General features: G+C 45.5%; 1 protein-coding gene across 5 annotated transcripts in view; it reads right to left on the minus strand.

The window, feature by feature from the left end:
- Positions 1-13676, minus strand: part of sulf1 (sulfatase 1) — a 60113-nt gene that overhangs the window by 30786 nt on the left and 15651 nt on the right. For all 5 annotated transcript variants that reach the window (XM_019866279.1, XM_019866277.1, XM_019866276.1 and 2 more), the window contains one exon: positions 4388-4568. The gene's annotated coding sequence lies outside the window, so the exon portion shown is untranslated. The remainder of the gene's footprint in view (positions 1-4387; positions 4569-13676) is intronic.

The following is a 13676-nucleotide window of genomic DNA, read 5'->3' on the forward strand; positions in this document are numbered from 1 at the left end:
GGTGGCGCGCGCGCGTGTGTGTGTGTGTGTGTGTGTGTGTGTGTGTGTGTGTGTGTGTGTGTGTCTCTCCTGTGTTTCTTTTATTCGCGCCCGTATTGCGGGAAGATCACGGTGGCGCTCGTGGCTCAGACCGAACCTCTGTTTTCGCTTGTTAGCCCCCTTTTCGCACTGCTCCTCAAAACTGGCTTTCTCCTCGCCGCGCTGTGTGAAAGGTAGCGACAAGGAATGAGGGGGTCGAATGAAAGGGGTGTCAAACTCATTTTTTCTCGCGGGCCACGTCGGTTTCCCTTGGAGGGCCGTTAGGAATTGTGGGAAACCATCTAAACGTTTGATCGCCTCCATATATTACATGCACAGCCGACCACAAATTGATGGATAACTAGTTTTAAAATCAAAAGTCAAGAATAATGACTGTTATTGTGGACTACATATGACAATTTGAAATTTTCATTCAGATTTTAGCAAGTATGATGGAACTTGACATGCTTGATTTGCTTTCACGGGCCACATAAAATGAGGTGGCGGGCCAGATCTGGCCCCCCGGGCCTTGACTTTGACACCTGTGGTCTAATGTGTCAAACATTTGCCTTTCAATGCAACAGGCGATCTCCGGTGATAAACATCATGTCCCTGTCACGGCTTTCCGTTCACACAGTCAACATGCGGTCTCTAATACGACCTCAGACACCGGATCCGATTCGCCTCCGATACTACCTCGGACAGCGGGGAATTCGCCCCGAACTTCAACAACCCATTTTGTGTCGGGATGGCAGATCGGCATTGAAAATGAGAATCTCATCTCAATTGCCTTACCTGGATTCGAAAAGGAAAATGACTTAAGAATCTTCCCGCCGGAATATCGACGCTGTACAGACGATATTCTCGAACCCACGCATTCGTCCGCAGTTCTTCCAAAGACAGCGCTGTCACTTTAACAACAGGCCTAAACGATTCCGATTTTACTTTTTGGAAAAAAAAAAAAAAAAAAACGTCTCCAAGAACAAGCAAGTGGTGAAAGGCTAATTTATCTTATCTTCGGCAGATGCTCGTTACGGCGTAAGGAAAAAGCTCATTTCACAAAGCAACGCATCAGAATTCCTTCCAGTGACGACCAGGAGTTGAATGTTTGCATGTCCTGACCTTCGCCGCTGAAATGAGAGGCTGAACAAACACTTGGTTGGAAAGGGGGGTGGGGGGTGTGGGGGGGAGGGTTACCAGGGACTGAGGGGGTGCATTGTGAGCTCCAAAATAGATCAATGCTGGATGGCGTGTTACCCCTGGAGATAGCTTCTAAAAATATACGGCAATAACAACACGTAAGCTCTGGAATCGCTTTTTGGACGGCTAATCGCTGAAGTCGGTTTTTAAAACTCTTTCATGCACCCTGTAACCTGATAACATGCTAAGCTGTCCACTGTAGTGACCGCTGTCCCTGAATGGGTTCAAATACCATGTTCATAAAAGTTGATTTCTTTAAAACAGGGGTCGGGAAGCTTTTTCACGAATGTGAATGGTTTTCCGTTCCTCGCGATTGCTAAACATCCGGCGAAGCTAGCGGAAATATCGTCAGCTTGCGGGGTCCATACGCGGAGTTGCTGCTGGCTAGCTCGCACCCTGCTAAGTAGCATGCACGATTCTGCTGTCTCCCGCAGAGGCGAATCCTTCGGTCCATTCGTCCTGAAGTGGACCATTCTTGTCATCTTTTTTACTTTTCGCCATTTTATTCGTCGAAGGATTAGCTTTGAGCTAATGACCGAGGGGGCTGATTCAAAAGGGGGCGTTGACCTGTTTCCCCAGCAACGGCCTACGTAGGCCGGTATCATCCAATGAAAATTGCTCCCGCAGCCAACTGCAGCCCTGAACAGGACATGAGCAGTGAAAAATCGATGGATGGATTAAAAAAGCGAGAATATTTTGTTTTATCTACGAGCCAGATGCAATCATCAAAAGAGCCACACCTGGCTCGCGAGCCGTAGGTTCCCGACCCCTGATTTAAAAGGCACGTGAGAACAACGACATCCTTTTGATTACAAGCATCGTGTTTTTGATCCCCGGTCAATGATCGTATTTCACTTTAATCAATTAAAACTCACCGTTTGGCCACGCCTCCAAACACACTGTTTGAGCATCTGACATGGGAGACGACAAACTCAACTGTCAAGTCTCCAGCAGAGGGCGCTCTTCAAAGATCACTGAAATGCGTCTTGCCTTTGCCCCGCCCCCCCAATCCCTCGGCCCCTCCCCCCAACTCCTTAAGAGACCAAAACCAATCAAGAAAATGGAGCGCCAGCAGATCCCCAGATATGACAACAACATAGCTTACTGCTACCGTTCCAAAGCGAGCCGCGATAATTTATCACATCAATTAGCCATTCGATAAGCTCAATGACGGGAATTACATTTGTGTGACTGAAAAGAAAAAAAAACAAAACAAAACAGTGAGAAGATGGTAGAGTTGCAACTGGAATAATGTTTGTCTTGGCCAGAGTCAACCCCCGCCAACCAAAGTCCTAATTCTTTGCAGCAGCTGCCGCTCACTCGGGTTGTTGTTTGTAGCACGCTGAAGCTGCACAGTTTCAAAGGAACACCCTCGAAGTCGAAACACAACACGGGGTGTCATCTAAACTGCCTACTCGACAGGAAAAAAAAAACAACAACTCATATGCAAGCGTTTGGTTCGGTCCAAATCGGCGCCATTGCTCTTTAGATTCAATTGGTTTTCGTCGGGTGTGGACACAGTCACGAAAAACCTTCTCGGTGGCACACAAATCGACAAACCGGCTTGGCTGTGTTCACACTCGTCAGGTTTGGTTTCCTTTAAAACGGATTTTCCCCTTTTGGCCAAGTGTCAATGCTATCAACCGAAACCTGTTGCCGACTAAAGAAGCAGAATGAGCTTCCGGGCCGTGTTAACGCTTCACGAAATTGGTCGAGAGTGAACGCAACCCTTCTAAAAAACTTGACGCTCACCCAAAAAACGGAGTGAGACCGATTCCGTTCACACTTGCCTCATTTGGTTTGTTTGAAATCTCGTGTCGGTTTGGGGCCAAGTGGGAACGCTCAAGTGAACCGTGATGCGCAGTTTTCTTGACCGCCAAGATGACTTCGAGTCTGTGTTGACACTTGTCAGAATCGGTTTCAAACAAACCGCATTTGGTCAAGAATTTGTTCAACCGCAAACACATCGCCGCCTTTAACAAGCTTTTTGAGACATATCAGTAAAATGTTAAATGTCAATAAATAAATGCATTTTTGGATTGGAATACCGGCGTTTTGACACGCTGTTTTTTTTTTTTTTTTTTTTTTTTTTAGCTAACTTTTGATCTGTCGATTACATGCGAAAGAGAAGACTGCCAAACCGCAGGAACAGAGCACACAGTCTGGCAGCGTCTCCCAATTGAGATCTTTCACGTTTTCAGACGCAGATCTGATCTTTCAGGAACATTTATTCTTCTTATTTTTTTTTTCACCCCGGCAAAAGCGTCTTGACTGAAAAGCCGCAACGATCACAGCCTACCGGGGGTTAAGTACTTCAAGTACCAGGCAGGAAGCGCAGCTACGGCTGGTTTACCAGGGTCAACAACCGGCTCGCACAACGGCGGCTTTCACGCCGCACGTCGTCTCGTGCCTTTTTTTTTTTCATGACAGCTGCGCAATCTCAATCGCGCGTCCACGGAGCCCCCGTCGGTAGATATAAATACGATACATCTTATTCCCCCCTTTTCCTGTCTCACTTGAGTTGAAGTTATACACAGTGGCAAAGTGAGGTGCCGGCATCCCTCTGCCTCCCCCCCTCTGCCTCCCACGTCCTCCCGAGACTTGACAGCTCCTCCGCAAGGAGCACTTTTCAGCTGCTTGTCCATTTCAGGTTAAACAGATGGGCAGGCAGACGGATTGATCGATCAACAAGATTGTTTTATAAAACCTGGACATTCCGAGTTTTTGACTGCTTCAAAGTTACGATGATGATGATGATGATGATGATCGTGTCCCATTTTGACTCCAAAAAAAAAAAAAAAAAAAAGCAGATGTGCCAGAGTTGCACTTGGAAATAGATTTATGAATGCGCGTTAATGGAATGTGGACATTTTTCATTTTCCCCATTTATGGCCATAAATGTTCGGAAAGCAAGGCTGATGGGGAAATTTCGGATTCTTACGATGCGGACAGGACACTGCTGTCATTTAAGAGACTATAAATATTCTAAGGGAGGGTGGAAAAAAAAAAAAAAAAAAGACATTAATGGAATGTGCTGCCGACTAATCCCTTGAGACGGAGGAATTTGCGACGGAGGGAATTCCTGTCATCCCCGAGTTGGAAGGAGATCGAAAGTGACCGCAGCGCCGCTACGAACCTCAACTCCCGACTTGAATATTTGGTCACGTACCTGGCGGGGCAGCGTGCGGGCAAAAGGAATCCTGCGACTGTTCCCCTGCGCTCATAAGAGGACTTGAGGGTGGTGAGGGAGGGAGGACTGCGGCGGCGGGGGGGACCACACAGCTCCTGGAAGACAACCTCTCGCCTCTAATCCCCTCTCCGATGTGATGACACTCTCCAACCTCGACCATCTGTTGAAACACGTCCCGCAGCAGTCAGCTCAGCTGCCGCCGTGTCGAGAGAAGCCCCCCTTTCCCTCACCGCCACCTCCCACCCGTGCTCGGCTGGCCCAATCACAGGCCAGCTGCTGGGTGGCTCCTTCGCAAAACCGGGAGGCAGGGACAAGGACACGGCGCAGGATACACGCGCGCGCACACACACACACACACACACACACACACACACACACACACACACACACACACACGTTGGGAAGCAAGAAAAGCCCTGGTCCTCGTAACCTGAGAGGGAGAGCGAGAGGAGGGGTAAGAGCCTAAAAAGAGGGAGGGGTGAGCAAAACAAGTGCGTGTGAGTGTCAGAACCAAAGTAGAGGAGGGAGATGGAGGTGAATGGTGGCATAGAGTTCATAAATAACGCGAGAAAAAGGAAATGATGACATACGAGGTATCTGCGGGTTTGAGCAAGACTAATTGTAGTCCATACTCGGAATGTATGTCTTTTTAATTGACTTTACGGTTCAATCAATTGTGGCGTTCTTAAGACTAGTGAGTGGCGAGGGTCATATTGAACTCATTCACTCCCAAAGACGTTTTGAAACGTCTTTTCAGACTTGGTCTAGAAATTGGCTTGTACTGAATGAGTTCATCGGAATTATCTTGGAAAATAGAACTTTTAAAGATGCCAAGGAACGGGGAAGCCTCGGGAAAAATAACTGTTTCCCTGAAAAACCAAATGTGTCTTTTTGAAAGGTGACAGATGACACGTGGAATTTTTATGTTTTTAAGTTTAGATGACAGCATGATTCGCGCTTCCGTAAATGCAGTTGGTTTAAAACAGTGGAGAACCCAAGAGCCCTTTTCTTCTTTGGAAAATGATGAATTTTACATGAAATGATTGCTATATGTTCACTGAACACCAAAATATATGTTTTTTCAAATATTTAATGCTTTAATCCTAATTTAGGATAAGGGCCAAATTTGACCCTTTGGGATTTAAGGGTAGCATTTGAGTAGCAGAATTTATAGGGGCCAAATTTGACCCCGTGGGTTCTCCAGCGTTTAAAAAAAAAAAGCGACAGCTGTAACCCAAAAAACACAGTTATCATTTTCAGAAACAACCACACCAATTGCCCTCCAAAAAACCGCAACACGATGACTTCCCTCAACAACAACGGCACTCCCAAAAGTGACATAAGGAATCGTTTTTCCAAAACAACAAAGCTGGCGCCTTTGTAAACCACGATGCTATCAAACAGGATAATGCTATCGTTGATGGAGATAGCATTTAAAGACATCGCCGTACTGATTGGAGGAAAATGTTCTCGGGTTCTGTGGGTGTTTGTTAAAAGTACATAAAATGTTAGGCATCAATAAACTTATTAGAAGAGTGATGAGGTCCTAAAAAAACGCTTCAAAGCAGGTCTGTTTTTCTTCTAATAATACTATTTTGAGTCTCCGCAAGCTAAAGAAAGCTGAATTTTAGTCAAATGGGATTTTTTTTTTTACTCTGTATAATTAACTCAAAAGCCAGAGTGTCATAAAATAATGCTTCAATCAGACCCGTCTTTAATTTGTTCACAAACAACGCGATTGGAAATCATGCGCGGTCGCTTTCCGGTATTCCGTGAGCATCCCTGTTGCTCGTTGACCGCTAAAACTCTTGATTTCCCCGTGGCGGTCCCAGCCTTGTGTAAATGGCATCTTTTTTTTTTGGACTGAAATGACAATTGAAAGGCCAGAGGGACACTGTTTGGAGGGAAAAAAAAGGGGGGGTGCGGGATGGGGGAGGGGGGTCTAGCGTCAATAGCCCCTCAGTTTGCGGTCTTGCCTAATCAAACTGCAAAGCCGTAAAACAGTGCATTGGCCCCATGGTGGGAATGCTGCTGGCACTAAACTGTTACATCTGCACACAGTGAAGCTGGGAGCGCGGCGGCGGAACCTCACACCTCCGTGCGATAAATCCTTACAGTTCCACGACTGCATTCCTGCCCCTCATCACCTTATTGCCTCCAGTTAAATAATGAGAAGAGGGGGCGGGGGGACACACTGACGTTACAAAGCTCAAGGAACAAGAGGATGGAGGAAACTGACTGATATCGCATCTTGTTAACAGCAGCGGCCGGCGGTGCATTTGATACCTCGTCACCGCTTTGAATACCATCATCAGATTGCATTTATAGAAACAGCCAACATTAACCCAAAATGACACCACAATACGTCCAAGAGTCCAACTCGACAAAAGAAAAAAAAAAAAAATGAGCGCAGACTGCCCCAGATGTGTCTTTGCTCGTCTTGACATTCCCCTCTGACAAACAAATCAAATCATGGAGGTGGCGGAAAAAGATGTTGAGAAATGATTAAATTGCCGTCTTTTTCCTCAATATTCGGACTGTGTGGGACTTATTATGCAATTATCGCCCCCCCCTCCCCCCAAGTCTGCATCCCATGTATTTTTATTTTATTTTTTTAACAATGCTACAAAATGACAAGAATAGACTTTGGGAATAATGGAATCCAATTTCATGGAACTAATATTGGAATTGAGGTTGTAAATGGAAGTCAGCAGTGAAGGCCTTGCTCGACCTGACACCTCAACAGTGACTAGTTTACGAAATGAACAGCCGATTTTCCACTCATTCATGCACACGCACAAAAGAAAGGTGCATTAGGTGTGAGAGACTGTCAAATGAATCATTTTGTTGAACCACTGTCCCACTCGCTGGGCCATTAAAAAAGGATTACGAGACCCAGATGATGCCCGGGAGCGACTTCAAAGGCGACGGCCCTAATGAGTTAATACCCACTTGATATCCGACGACATCACAGTGAGTTAATCAGAGGTGCAAAACGGCAAAAGGGTGGCAGGGTGTGTGTGTGTGTGTGTGTGTGTGTGTGTGTGTGTGTGTGTGTGTGTGTGTGTGTAAAAAAAAAAAGGGGCCGGGGGGGGGTCTTAGCAGCACACTATTTGCATCCTGTATGCAGTGTCAGAAGGCCTTTGTGAAACACAAATGAGCTCAAAACACATTTAATGCATGGCTGTGAAGCGGCACAAACCCCAATTAACATCCGTAAAAATTCGGCTGACGCCCCCCCCCAGCCCTCAAAATGGCAATCACATCGATAATTCAATTAGCTATTATATTCAATTGATAGTGATTGAAATGTGAATTCATTATAAATGAACATGTCCCAATTAACTACATTTCAAAATATAATCCAATTATGATGTGGAAACTATTTGATAATGGTACGTCAACGCCTGTTCAGAGCAAATAAACAGGATGTGAATGTGACAAATTGCCAAATCAACCGCTAATTAAATTACTAATTAATTGAAAATATTTTAGTAAAATGCGATTAACATTTTATATTTAAAAGGTCATTATTTCCCAATACAATTGATCAAATAACGCGACAAAACGGCTGTTCAACAGACAATTAAATAAGTTTACCGAAATGTGAAATAGGTCATGAAGCAATTTAAATGTGAACATTCAATTGTCCACCGATTTAAAAAATTATACACATAAACGTCCTTTTACGGCGAATATATATAATTAAATATCATTACAAAGTGGCAGTTGATCAGATCATTTTTCGTTAATTAAAATGTGAGCTAATTTCATTGCCACTGAAATCAAATTGGAAATAATGAAATCATGAACTATATTTTGAAATATGACATAACATGTTGGATTTATTTTAAAAAAAAAATCACTATTCAGTTGCCATGACCAATCAACAAGTGAAACAATTCAATTGGCCTTTGCCTGATTACATTTTGAGATCTCATGACAATCGTGAAGCTATTGAATAAATTGAGTACTAATTTCATCGATGCATAGCTTCATTTATTTCATGTTCACTTGATAGATTTCATGACTTTAACTGATACGCTCTTGCAATAGTGCAAGAACGAATTCCAGATGAAAATATTTTCACTTTGTGTAGGACAAAAAAAAAAAACGGATGTAAAAATGTGAGATTAATAAAACCACTGTACTATTCCACTTTTAATATCACACCCCCCCAGTCCAAGATGACCCCCATTTTTAGATCGTTTCCTCATATATAAAAAACCCATTCATGCGCTTGATGAATGTATCGGCTTCATCATTCAACGTCACTTGAGGGGCGGGCGAGGAAGCGCCAAGGAGAGAGAGAAAGAAAGAGAGAGAATTGGTGTTGTGAGGGACTCAAATTAGATTAACTAAATTCACAAAAGGGGACGGAGAGTGGGGCTTGGGGATGGGAGGCGGGGGGGGGGGGTCACCCCAACCCCAACCTTCTACATGGGCTCCTCACACCCTCCCCCTCCTTCCATTCTCACGGCCGAGGGGTTTCCAAAGCGCCTTCGGGCGAGGGCCAGGGGGGCCCGCCAAATCCCTGCGCTCTTTACTGGATTAAAGATGGCTGCCCCCGCTGGAGTGCTGGGAAGATCTGGGCTGTTGCTCCAGGAGCTGAGCACATCTGTAAACATCATAAATCCACGAGGACAGAAAGGGTTAACAGACCCACTAGAATGCCGGAAAGAGGAGACAGAAGTCCTTTGGTATCGCGCCTAAACGTTCCTTTACTCCGTAACAATGGCCGGGTATCTCAAATCAACTCAGCTGTATTTATAGAGCACTTTAAAACAACCGCAGCTGCATACAAAGCGCCCGACGTGGAGCAAAAAGAAGTCAGGCCACAACAAAACACTAAAACAAATTGATGACAAGGACAATGAAAAAGCACAAAAACTGGAGCTAAAAATCAAGTCTCGTGCAGAGTCAAAAGCCAAAGACTAAAAATAAGTTTGAAGACGAGTTTTAAAAGGAGGTTCGATATAAGTGGACTCCGGTTATAACAACTGCGTTCCGATTGGACTCATGCTAGCATCGAGTGGATGCTCTCCGCCAGCTCTTGCAGGTGCAGAGAGAGGCCAGTGTCTGCGCTTGGGTGGGTAGTACTCACTTCACTAGCCCTTTTCTCTAAGACTCGGTGACCTCAATGGGGGTGTCATAGAGGCGGAACGGCGTCTGCTTGGGGATAGATCGGGGGGGGGGGCAAGCAGCTCCTGGAACGCAAAGTCAAACGGTGTCGACCAAAGTTTCCATAAGGCACATTTTACCACTATTGCCGATGTATAAAAAGGCAAAGTGACATCCAATGAGTGGATGACGAAAGTCGAGTCGAAATTGATTAATCGATCGGAAGCCGAAGCTAGCGAGGCAACCATTTTTGTACTCTCTGAGCCGCGCAGCTGTATGAACAAAACCGAGTTAAAAATTCCTCTGGAAATGACTCGACTGAAAAATAAGACACCCAAATCCCCTTGATTAGCGATTAGCTTCAAGCTAACCCTCACCTCACACTCCTTTCTCCGGCATTGTGATGCGATTTTTCTGGCTTGTTGAGGTAGAATCTCAGTTAGAATGACGGATGGCGAGCTGTAATCGTGCAAAGGCGGGACCGGGGTGTGAAAAAGCTGCGACTGTAATTGAATTTCAGACCCCTGATGCTTCTTCTGTCCCTGTTGTGCTGGAAGCAGTAAAGCTATTTCACACTGCCTGTTAAAGACAGCTTTTTTTTCCCGGGACAATGACATTTAAAAAGGGTCAGGGGTGGGGTTGGGATGCGGTTGAAGTCAAATTCTCAAATTTCCTGGCTTCAGATTTAGGTATAAAACCCCCGCGGCCCGCTGGGCCAGTGGTTAGCACGTCGACCTCACAGTGCAGAGGTTGTGGGTTCAATCCCGGCTTCGACCTCCTTGTGTGGAGTTTGCATGTTCTCCCCGGGTCTGCGTGGGTTTTCTCCGGGTACTCCGGTTTTTCCTCCCACATTCCAAAAACATGCATGGCAGGCTGATTGAACACTCCAAATTGCCCCTCCTGTTACGGGTCTGATCCTTTTGTGGGATCTCGATGTAACGTAAAAAATTATTCTTAAAAAGGTATTACGCCTTGCTGGTATCCAGAACCCCCTTGACAACGCAGAGGGCCGAATAGGTGTCATGTCGAGTTCCTGCCAGCCAAGCACAGATGAGGTATAGGCAAAGCAGGAAACAGTGGGAGACCGGGGGAGGGGGACACGCACAGTTAATCGTGAATGGGCCAAGCGATAAATATGGGAAAGGCAAGACAGACGGGAGACATGAATACAGTAGGCACGGCGGGGCGACCGAGGTCAAGGAAATAAGATGGAGCGAAAGCAGGGCAAGGTCCCGCTGTGCCATGCATAGAACTGCACCATGTGTCAAAACAGGAGGCTTACCGATGGAAGGGAGCCAAAATGGAGGTGCTCTTGAAGGCCCTGTCAAATGAATTGAAGAGACACACTTCAAACTGGAAGCTATCAGTTAACACGGACGCTGCTCCGCGTCCATTTAACTGCTTTTTGATTCCAAATTAAAGCCATGGACTTTACGATTCTGCATTCTCAAAACAAATCCAGTTTTCCCGAAACCAGAAGAGCAGAATCTGCACCAAAATGTAATAGGTTCAGCAAACGTTCAGAAAAAAACTATACGACTGTTGTTAAAAGCCAGTTGTAACACATTTCAATGTTTCGAGTATGCGAGAGGGGTAAAACTATTCGAAACAACTTTTTGTATTGGTTTCTACATCCCAGATTTTCCCCTCTTCAGGGAAAACCTGGAACCGGGGCTCCCGCTGCAATGTCAAAGTCAGTCCACTCCCGCACTTGTGACAGACCACCCAGAGGGACTGATCTTGAAAACAGGATTAGACCCTTTTCAACGGATAGGAGAGAACCTGAGAACTGATAACACCAGAAACCCATCCTTGTCCCTGACCTGCTCATTCACAGGATGACAAACGATACCGGACCGCCTGCGGGTTCACACTAAAACGGCTGGGAACCAACGCTGCAAACCACTAAGATGCCGAAGATAAGCCAGGGAGATATACGTAACTCTCATAGGGTCCGGTGAGAAGATGGCGGGGGGAGTGTAAATCACATACGGACATCGGAATTGGTTCTCAAGGAATGGCTTGAGGGAGCGCTTTGACTGCAGTTTCACGAAACGCCACTTTTGTTGAATTGACAAAAACAAGCTAGCCTCGCACAACCCGTAACTGAGAGTGGAAAGACGGGGGAAGATAATTAACCGTGTTATCAGGACACCAATCAACACTAGCAAACACAGCGTTAGCAAATAATTTATATAGCACCAAAGACTCCGGTCGGTCTCCCGGGCAGCCAAACAATCTCCTCCGTGAGTGTTTGTTTCCTTTTTTCAATTCTGCACTCGGTTCAAAGGAGTGGTAATTGTTGTCGGAACCTCCAGCGACTTCCTGTCTACAATCCATCTTCACAGAATTACGGATTTGTGGAATTCCGACTGGGCTAAATCCCGTTTGGGTGAGAAGGTGAAAAGCTTCTCCTGGGAAGGAAGGGGCTCAAGTACTCGAGCGACGTCCAAAATAATCCCGCAGATTTGCCGAGTGGAATAAGGATTTGCGTCAGGTACAGAGGCCGTTCATTTATCTCCGCAGAGGCTTTATTTCTGGCCCCCGGCCATGATAAGGACAGCTCGATGAGGCAAAGACAAGGACAAGATCAGATTGCTTCATGGTGACTTTGTAGACCCAAAAAAAACTGGTGAATGAAGAGCCCTGAAAGCTAACAAAACCATTGTCATACCCCCGACTAAATGCAATCAAAAAAGAAGACGACAGCCAAGCCAAAGCAGAACTAACATGTAATCTGCGGTCGTTGCGTTTCACGATTTTGGCCACGTTTTAGAGCACCGGATCAAAAAGGACAGTCCTGGAAGAGGCAAAGAAACAGATGCGCTATTCAAAGAGCGTGGTGCTGGTGGTCTAGAAACACTGCACCGCAAAGACCTCGTCCAATATTCAACTGGCAACATCTTTTAACGCTGATTTTTGCTTGTCTTTTTGATCACTGCAACTCGACTTAAAGAAATAAATATACGCTGGAATTCATACATCCTCTCCCGGCCAACCTGCCACACCACCGCGGATTGGACACGCTCAACCGGAGAAGCCACTGACGAGTAAGGCGGCGACTGCCAACGTGCCGGACTTGCCGCAAGGACCAAGGCCATGGAGCACTTGCCAGAACTTGACCAGACAGAAAAATGCTGTCGTGTGCGTGTGTGTCGGTGGCATCAAGTGAAAATCTATAACCACCATTCGTTTTCCCTGAGGAAAAAAAAAAAAAAAGTTCAAGAGGATTAGATTCAAGTTCAAGGTAAGAACTATTCTGCCCCCTCAAAAAAAAAAAAAAAAAAAAAAAGGTTTCTGAAACGCGTGCAAATTCCTGTGATGCCGGCTTGAGTTGAGGATACCTTTGCACTCGATCAACCCGAGCCAAGTTGCCACAGCTGCTCTCCTCTTCTGCGTCATATCGGCTTCATTGCTTTATGATGTCTCGGTGTAAGACACGGTAGGCCTTAAACCACAAATATGCCAGACATTTCGATCTTTTATGATGGCTTTGATTACATTTCGTACAATGACCATGAATAGAATGTACGGGGGGGGGGGGGCTGTGTCAACATACAGTACTGCAGCATAAGAATAAATCTCTTGAACAAAGGGAGAATTTGTTTTTTTTTTTAGCTGGCGATAGATTAGAGAGAGAGAAAAAAATAGAATAAGTCATGAAAAAGAAACTCATTCAGTACCAGCCAATTCTGGACCAAGTCTGAAAAGACGTTTAAAAACGTCTTTGGGAGTGAATGAGTTCATAGACGGGAGTTTACTATAAGGCAAATTTATCGGCGAGTCGCAATGTGTACTAACCTACACTAATGCAGCAAAGATGCGAGCGCTAATATCATCAAATCGCGAATATCATCAAATCATCCATACTCGTGTCATTTGTATCAAAGCGCACGGCGGATGCAAATCTCCCCTTTTGTATGGCTGCTGCACAAAAAAAGGCGCAGGCTGATAAAATGCTGTGAAGAGGCTCCCGGGGGGGGGAAAAAAAAAAAAAAAAAAAAACTCCGTTGCAAGGCAGTGTGGGTGAGCACTCATTCGAAGAAAACCCCCAATAATCCAATTAAGCACATCATTTCCTTTCATACGCAGGAATGGAATCAACTGTCCGACAGCGGCCGAGTCAGAAAAAGAGAAGGCGACAAAA

The sequence above is a fragment of the Hippocampus comes genome, unplaced genomic scaffold (assembly GCF_001891065.2).
Source record: "Hippocampus comes isolate QL1 unplaced genomic scaffold, H_comes_QL1_v1.1 scaffold3, whole genome shotgun sequence".
Taxonomy (NCBI): domain Eukaryota; kingdom Metazoa; phylum Chordata; class Actinopteri; order Syngnathiformes; family Syngnathidae; genus Hippocampus; species Hippocampus comes.